The following is a 10000-nucleotide window of genomic DNA, read 5'->3' on the forward strand; positions in this document are numbered from 1 at the left end:
CCATAGAAGACACTCTTTACTTCTCGGAAACCTGATCGCTGCAGCGGTTGCATCTTGCCACCGTGATTAGTCACAAGATCTGGTCGATCACGCGAGATGTAGTGGTATATACATATGGGGCTGTTGACAAGTTCATGTCTGCCTGACTTGCCTCCTTTAGACCGGTTTTGTCTCCACTATGATTCTTGCTCCACCACCGTCAAACTCGTTGCCACCTGGTCCACCATCATCACCACCACTACCACCACCACTACCATTGGCTCCAGACACCATATAGTTTCAGATTTGCACCGTAATTCCTTATTTGGTTTCTTTCAATTACGATCGTCTTTCGCTTCCAGGCTCTCCTCAGATGATGCAATGACGTTATATTCGTTCAACCTTTTGGGTACCTGTCCTTCGAGTCTACTCAACTGAGGGAAAACGTCTGCTACCGTTACTACTAACACTGCCACTACAACTAACTACCACTACCATCAACACGACCACTACCACTAATACTACCTTCATTACTAACACTAATACTAGCATTACCACTACCACTGCCTTTACCACTATAACTACCACTATCACTACCACCACCACTGCCACTAACAATACACTACCACTACCATTCCCACTATTACAACTGCCACTATCACTATGAGTAACAGTACCACTACCACTACTGTTATCACTATGACAAACATTAATATTACCACCACTACTAGATTATTATTACCGCTGCTACTGCCATTAACATTACCCCTACGAGTACCACTACCACTACTGCTATCACTATGACAAACATTAATATTACCACCACAACTAGATTATTATTATTACCGCTGCTATTGCCATTACCATTACCACTACCAGTAGAGAATTTCCCCTGGACGAAACCTACCTTATGGGATGAGTAAATTTGGCTGTGCTTACCAGTAACAGAATCCACAAAATCAACTGAAAAGAGTTAAGACTCACTTTAGCCCACGTTTTTCTCCCTTACCCAGCCTCCACCCCCACCCTTACATTCCACACCATACATACCCACCACCACCCGAATAATCATGGTCTCCCCACTTCCTGCCTCCTCCCCCTCCACCTCCTCCCCCTCCACCTCCTCCCCCTCTTTCTCTCACCTCCTCCCCGCTCCGCTTCTGGAACATGATATACACATTATTCGCTATGTGGACCTACAAAGCTGCGTTCGGAAGGGTGGGATGGGGTGGGGGCACTTGTCGGTGGGCTCGCCTTCAGAACGCCTCTGGTTTCAGGCGCTTTTCAATCTTGAACGAATCTCGCAAGGAAACAAAAGAATTTCTTGCTTTCTTTCATTCTTCCTTTTTTCTTTTTTCTTTTTTCTTTCTTTCCTTCTTTCTTTCTTCCTTAATTTTCCTCTTTCTTTTTTCTCGTGGTTTATCTATCACTGCAAATTTTCTTCTAACTTCACGTTTACCCGCCGAACAGTTCAAAAGATATGCCTCATTCATTTATACTGGCTGCCAGCAGAGCGATGGAGTCATATTCATTTGTCCATCTCTCGTAAAATTATTTTATTCACCTCAGGGAAAAACCTGCCCCTCACCAACCGAAGGGATAATGCCTATCTCGTGGAAGTTGATGAATAGTGCTGTTTTGTGTTTATAATAGCTGCCGCCATGTGATTTTATTCAGTGTTAAAACATATCTCCATGAATCGATAATATAGTCTTAAATGTTAATTGTCTATTGCCAGTTGATTTTATTCATCTGAGGGGTAAATCCTTTAATACTCAGAAAATTTAAACCTCAGTTAATTTTTTAAGGAAAAGGCTCGTCTTAAGCGTTTATCATGACTGACGTCAGGTGATATCATTAAGTTCCCAACTTCTCTCACTTCAGCGTTGGAACCTACTCCTTCTCTGAGTGGTGTCGTCATATATACATTTATTTCTGAATACCGTCGTGTTAAAATATATGTATTCAACGTATGCAACACTTTGATACTAGCGTGCACACGCGCGCACGCATCATATGCTACAAGATGTGGTTTCAACAAGACTACCGTCTCCCAAGGGACTCCCATTGTTAGGTGACCAAGCTGACCGACCTTTCTTGACGACGCCCTTTGATAACAAAAGATTCTCGGCGTCTCAGGTCAAGAGCTCTACCTTGAACAATAGTTACGGCTGTGTCTCGGGTCAACACTTGCACTTTTATCGGCCGACGTCTCAACCGACACGACCAAACCTTGTAAATCCTTACTATGATATGGAAACTACATATATATATATATATATATATATATATATATATATATAATATGTGTCTGGCAACCCTCCGAGCTTTGCTCCGATCCTTACTTGAAGAAGTAAAGCCAAGAACTCCGCCCGAGTTTCCTTCACCAACAATTCCAAGTGTAGAGTAACACAACCTACATATGTAGTGGCACACGTGGGATATTGAAGCGACACTTTAACTCTACAGCCGTGGACATAGAAGCAACAGTGCAACACTAATTCTTTCGAAGCACCTTCCAGCATTCCTTCCGAGCCAAATGCACTGACGCTCTTCGTTGCATCGCACACAACCCACGCCACTCCAAAGCAAACAATTCAACGACAGCTTCAATCTTTGCTGAAGCATCTTACATACGAGGCAACCCCTCGTAGCTGCACCGCCCGCAACCAAGAAACGAAGCCCTGCTTCCACGCTGATCCCTATTAGCTGCATCCCCCCCACCACCACCACGACGCCCGCCGCTCCACCACGTCAACATGGACATATTTTTCAGCCCCGACGGAAAATCTCCATCAGAGGCATTTCTCTACCACCACAACGCCCGCCGCTCCACCGAGTCAACATAGACGCATTCCCCTAACATCTACAAGGAAATATCCATCAGAGGCATTTCTCCACCACCACGACAACACAGAGACGTTGGACTACCCTTCTTCACCACTGCACGAGTCGGACCATCTCCTCTTCTCCAACATCACATCACGCTCCGCCCGATCATCTCTCAGCGCCAGAGATCATCATGACATCTCCGAGGCAACGCTCCACCACTCACCGCTTCTAAGCTGCGCAAGAATCTCTTCACTTTGATCTCATTCTCGTATAGTCCAGTCACATCTTGATTGCATATATTCTAACTCTTTCCTACAACCACTTACTAATTGATCCCCCTGTTTCTAGCAGTGCATCCTTCCATCTCTTCTCCCCAGTGCAGCCCCGTCACTCACCGCAGTACTCCAACATCACATTGGGTAAGTAGATATTTTTTCGTTCTCAGTGCTACCTAGGAGCAACACAGTATCCACACATAGTCTTTCTTAATACATGAACGTGTCCAAAGCCTTCTCTGACTCGACTAACCGACCCTACACAAGAAGCCAAGCTACGTCTCCACCAACCATGTCACCACCTTTTACTTCCAACTCTTCAGACAATTCAAGTCCTACTCACAGCACTATGACAACAGACAACCCAATCACAGTCATTCAGGACGAGAAAACTTTACCACTCTTTAACGGCAGGAACATTCCTGTACACACCTTCCTCATTGAAATACTACGTAAGAATGTCACAGACGACAAAACAAAGATATCCATCTTAACATCCAAAATAGACAACCATTACACTTTAGCAGGTAATGTCATTCAGTCTGACTTGTTTGAGGAAACACATTCAATTGATACATTTGTAGAATAATTCAAAAAATAATTTGCGGCTTTTGAGGCACTTGGAAAACTTTCCCCCTATACTATCTTGCAAAAAAGTACAATCATAGCCCACACACCACTAAAGAAAAGGCAGTCAAAATAGCTTCAGCATTTAAGAGCGAACTCAGAGAAAGTCTCAAAAATTCAGACTGGGTCTCAAACAACACAATTTCATTGGATAACGTAGTCTCCCTCATTGCATACTTTCGCTTTCTCTCACAACTACACCCAGACACACTCCAGAAAGTCAGCGCCATTACATTCACACCAGGTATTACATTAGGCGAATTTTCAAGGAAATTATCTGACACAGAATAAGTTATCACTCGGATACAAAATCAGTCAGTAACCATAGCGCAAACACACACGATACCACAGGTCACACAGTCTCCCTCACATAACACGAGAGCACGACATACATCACGCACGCGACATCACTCACGACAACGCTCTCCTTCAAGAACATGAATGTTTTGTACACACTGCCACAGACCAGGACACCTCGTTAACACGTGTTATCACAGATACCCGTCACAACCGAACCGATACTGCAAGCATCGTGGCATATGCTTTCACACGACTGATCGTTGCCGTGTCTTGTTAGCACAGAGACACCACAGACAAGGATCCCCAAATAGCTCTCCTGCTAGACATTCACGTAACAAACCTTACCAGTACACATCTTCGATATCCCAGACATGTCTTCAGGTTCCTCAACTTTCAATGCTAAGTCTAATAATACCAAACTGAAAATATTTTTCGACACGGGCTCCCCAGTTAACATCATGACACTACACAGTTTCCACAGATTCCGCACTGAAACAAAATGTGTCACCATTTTGGAACCCCCCGGCGTCAACCTTTGCAATCTAGATGGTGTGCTGTTCTCAATCATTGGTATTTTTTTTTTCTTAGACATTAGTTTCAAAGATGAGTGCCCATCCTTTCCATTGCTCAATATGGCATCATTTATGCTAATCATTTTCCCCCTACATTGCCATCAGCATATTCCCACAAAGTCAACCACATCAACGTGGCCAAGCAGGCAAAACCTGATTTAATGCCAATTAATTCTAGCACAACTGCTCAAATTAACTCTGCTTCACCACACGAGGATGCACCAGCTCTTAACTCAGGTGGCACCGACACACACACACATATTCCCACGACTCTAACTTTTCCATTTTACTACCAGCTGTAGACATGCCTTCCAAGCTAAACAAACGCACTAACTCCTCACGAATGTCAAAATCAGCGAAACTCAGGACAAGACGCCCTGTAAATACCATTGATGTTTACATTGTTTACATCTCTAACCACACCCCCACTTCGACTCTCTCCCCCAAACTCTCTGGAACCTATTGTATCTTTGGACATCAATCAAAGAACAAAGTTAAATCCCTCAGTTTGCGCAATCTTACGGAGACCGTCTTGCAATCACAGAATCACACTACTCCTGCAATAGAGGACCATCAACAATCCTCCCAACCAAAACCTCCAGTTCCCCTTCCCTGCTACAATCTTAGAAATCGAGCAACAGGTTCATAGAATGTATATTCTTGCCTAGGTGAATGGAAACTATCTACTTCCGCATGTTCATACTATTGTTCATACCATTAAGCCTGTTTCCTTATATCCATGAATATTTTACAGTTTCCACCATGCTAACACCATTTTATGAATATGTCTTCATGCCCAGGTCCTGCATTCAGGCCTGGCTTGCCTGGTCTTTTGTTTTCTTCTATCTCCGTAGCATCAATATCACTGGGGTCAGTGATAGACAACGAACCGAGCCATGTTAACATCTATGTATTCAACGTATGCAATACTTCGATACTAGCGTGCACACGTGCGCACCCATCATATGCTACAAAATGTGATTTCAACGACAAGACTACTGTCTCCCAAGGGACTCCAATTGTTCCGTGACCAAGCTAACCGACTTTTCTTGACAACGTCCTTTGATAACAAAAGATTCTCGGCGTCTCAGGTCAAGAGCTCTACCTTGAACAATAGCAGCAGCTGTGTCTAGGGTTCTAGGGTCAACACTTGCACCTTTATCGGCCGACGTCTCAACCGACACGACGAAACTTTGTAAATCCTCACTATGATATGGTAACTATATATATATATATATATATATATATATATATATATATATATATATATGTATGTATGTATGTATGTATGTATGTATATAATATGTGTCTGGCAACCTTCCGATCTTTGCTGAGGGCTTGCCGTGCATGTAGTAGTGAGATCCTTGCTTGGAGAAATAAAGCCAGGAACTCCACCCGAGTTTCCTTCACCACCAATTCCAAATGTAGAGTAACACAATCTACAGTAATTATTTTCGTCTTCTTCGTTGCCGTCAACTTCGTCGTCTTCGTCTTTATCCTCGGCCAAGGTTCGCTGTGTTTTAGGACTTGTATTCTTCATCAGTCTGTTTGTTTGTCTGTCCGTCCGGACAACTATTATTTTCTGTGCATATATGGACAGGAGGAGCCGACGAGGCGAGGGGGACGGGTTGGGGATGGGGTGGGGTGAGAGAATGGAGGAGGAGGAGAAAGGAGAGATCCGAGGCTGGAGTTGAGAGAAAGGCAACCAAAGCGATAAAGGTTAGAATCGGCGCGAAGTGTCTTGTATCTCAGGAAATGCCTCTTACGTCTGACGCCTCTACCCTCTGTGGCTCGGTCCGCTCTCTGAAGGACCGGAAACAGCTCTCCGTAAACTGACCAGGATGGTTCTCCTTGAAGTCAGAGTTGCCTTTTTTCAAGTAGATCGCTACTGAAGTCTGGGCGGGTTTCATGGAGGCAGGCAAAGTCTTCTCAGCTTACAATGTCTTGCGGCCACGCCCACCCGACTCTCTCTTTCTCTCTCTCTCTCTCTCTCTCTCTCTCTCTCTCTCTCTCTCTCTCTCTCTCTCTCTCTCTCTCTCTCTCTCTCTCTCTCTCTCTCTCTCTCTCTCTCTCTCTCTCTCTCTCTCTCTCTCTCTCTTCATCTATCCATCTATCTATCTATTTCTCTTTCTGTCTGCCTATCTATCTACCTTTATCTCTCTATCGATATCTCTATCTGTCTATTTATCTCTCTGAGTCACAACCTTACACCACACAAACGCAAGCTCCGGCGGTTTGATCAAGTGTCAGAATTCGGACATGCGTTCCACAGGTGTCAAGGAAGTAATCATTCATAATAGGCTGGCCCTCACATATATTAATAGAGCCATGAAGAGAGAGGGATGCTACAGGCAGTGGAGCAGAAAAAGGTAGTAGCACCTCACTGGAAACACCGCACACGAGGCCGGCCGTCTTCGACCTTGGGTTTGGCAGGAACTTTCAAAGTTACATAGGATGACCTCTCCGGTTGCTACTTGTAGACATTTCGGCGGATTTCTAATCACAAAGACGTTTCCGAACGTCTGTTTCTTCGAGTTTGGCAAGGTTTTCGTCTATCTTTCTCTAGTGCTAGGAGAACCTTCAAGGCAGAGCACTATGGTGATCGTGCTGGGGATGAGCAAATGATGAGTGATGTGACATATGGGTACCTGGTCGTGAGATTTCGTTGACCCCTCCAGGAGGAACGTGCGTCAAGTCGCAGGATTCAACAGGTTGGGGTGGAGCTCCAGGACACTTCTTAGCATGTGGTACGTTTAAAAAACCCTTATGCCCATAAGGAAGTACTCACGGAGGACCTGTTCTAGAGGAAGTACTCTACATACCAGAGAGGGCCGTTTGCCTGCAGCTGTAGTGTGTGTGTGTGTGTGTGTGTGTGTGTGTGTGTGTGTGTGTGTGTGTGTGTGTGTGTGTGTGTGTGTGTGTGTGTGTGTGTGTGTGTGTGTGTGTGTGTGTGTGTGTGTGTGTGTGTGTGTGTGTGTGTGTGTGTGTTTACACGATGTATGCATCCAGCTGTGGCCGCTTTCACTTCCCTGGGAGTCTGTCCTTTAAGAGTCTCCTACTCTCACTCACTTTCTCTGGCTCACATGCTCTTTCTATCCCTCTCTCTTTTTCCTGTACAGTACCTTTCTCTCTCTCTCTCTCTCTCTCTCTCTCTCTCTCTCTCTCTCTCTCTCTCTATTTATCTATCTATCTATCTCTCTCTCTCTCTCTCTCTCTCTCTTTTGATGCCGCTGCTTTCCTGTAACCTTCTACCGACCTTCCCGGCGCCGAGTCAGCCACCGCCGTTCCTCCTCCGCCGCCGCTGACCGACGGTGGTCCTGTTCTACTCGTGTGCGCCGGCTGCTCGCCTTCCTTCTTCTTTCCTCCTGTGGCGTAAGGCGAAACCTTCAGCACATCACCGACGCCATCCCACAAGGAGAGAGAAAGGGATAGGTGGGACGGCGGGGGTGGGGGAGGTCCGACACATTCAGATTCCTCCTAAACCCTGCGAAAGGCTCTTTCTCTCTCTTCTCTTTTCTGCCCAAAGGACCTCCCTACTCCCTCCTACTTACCTTCACTCCCTACTTACCAACCCCCTGACCTCCTGCCCTTAGCCTCCTCCCTTCCCTCTTACCAGCCTCCTCCTAACTCTCTCTCCTACTCCCTCCTCCCTTCCTCCTTGCCCACCTTCCCTAAACGCCCCCCACCCTATCTCCCACCCACCCACATGCGCACAAACACACCCACTCACACGCGCGCACGCTCATACACACACATACACACACACACGCACACACGCACGCACACACACAAACACACACACACACACACACACACACACACACACATAAAATCGATGGCGCAGTGGTAGAGTTCTCGGCCGCCACTACGGCAGTCTAGGTTCAGTCCTGCCCAGGGCTGAAATAATTTCAGTATCACTGCGCTGCAAGTCGTTACTCTAATTTTCGTGGGCGGGGAGTTGGGTGTGTGTGCGTGTAAGGTCACAACATTACCCATAGATCGGTCATATATGAGCTCTGAGCTCTCATCCGAGAGGGGAATAGCTGTCAATCACAAGTCCAACATGTGATCTAAGACCATGGTGAATCACGCACACACACACCTGAAGGGTGAACAGGAGTTGGTTTATGTTTGGTTGGGGGAAAACGAGCATAATTTTACCCCAGAGCAACCAATCATCTGATGACAAAATAAAATTTCGACATTAACACCGAGTACTAGAGGGGTATTAAGTTACATATAACTGAAAAATAGTTCGTAGGTGACCACTTTGTTAGGAAAAAGAAAGAATAAACTTCATTCATTTATGAATAATTACTAAGAATTTTATCTTATTTTCTTAGTTATGCCAAATGCCACGAATGACACACGCCTAGAATTGTGGACGAATTCAATCCCTCGATTGTACAAAGACGAGATCCTCATTATCCCTTGATACAACGTCACAGACTAACGTGTTTTTAATCATCCGATCACTGTTGCAACTGACAATTGCATGGCCGCCGTTCACCTCACCGCGTCCTCCCTCCCCCACACCCTCGCCGCTGCAATTACAGTCATCCATGTTTACGGAACTGTCTACCCCCCACTTCCCCATCAACACCCCCACCGCCACCGGCACCACCATACGGGAAGGCTTTCACCATGTACGTCGAAATCACCCTCGTCTGGCACCATATTCAACAACATAGTCATCGTCATCAGATATAAGATACCGACACTGCGAAAATACACACGTACATCAACACACATGTACATATGCACGGACATAAACATGTACACACGTGCGCACACACGAGCACCGCCACTACCGCCACCTCGATGAGCAGTTACGTGGAGGGGCAGGCCAACCGGCCTCTCACTCCTGCAGCGGTCGTTGAAGAAGGAAGACCTGTTATTCCTATCGTCTCTTCCAAGCGACCCACTCGATGGTGGTCGTTGAGACGTCTACATAGTCTCGTAATAACGCGCTCAAGCGACAAAGTGAGTGTTTTATACACGCCGCAGTTGCCTCTCAGAGGAGTTTCGAAACCACTGTGGGACAACGAGCGTTGGTGAAGTTAACGTGATTTTACGTGTGGTAGCCAGGCGACGGTGGAGGTATGTCGTGACGCCAGGCTTGAGGGGACACGGGGGAGTGATGTCACCACACGGTGGTGTCGAAGAGTGAACTTAGTGACGATATCAGTGAGGAGACCTTTCTTTCGATGAAATATGAAAATTTACACACGCACGCACGCACACATACGAACACATACAGATATTATCCATGTGAAAATAAAGTTTATGTACTTACAAATTCATATGAAATGTATTTTTTTCTAAACTCGTATATGATGATTATGTAGTATGAACATATAGTGTATACATGAACAATGTTTTATACTCGATGGCTGGTATTTAAATATAGTATAT

General features: G+C 45.6%; 1 protein-coding gene across 1 annotated transcript in view; it reads left to right on the forward strand.

The window, feature by feature from the left end:
- Positions 1-9429: 9429 nt before the first annotated feature.
- LOC143037204 (filamin-A-like) overlaps positions 9430-10000 on the forward strand; it is a 51636-nt gene continuing 51065 nt past the window's right edge. Inside the window, exon 1 of the mRNA XM_076205323.1 lies at positions 9430-9568. The gene's annotated coding sequence lies outside the window, so the exon portion shown is untranslated. The remainder of the gene's footprint in view (positions 9569-10000) is intronic.

Source organism: Oratosquilla oratoria, chromosome 22 (assembly GCF_046742065.1).
Source record: "Oratosquilla oratoria isolate Oo_2021 chromosome 22, ASM4674206v1, whole genome shotgun sequence".
Taxonomy (NCBI): domain Eukaryota; kingdom Metazoa; phylum Arthropoda; class Malacostraca; order Stomatopoda; family Squillidae; genus Oratosquilla; species Oratosquilla oratoria.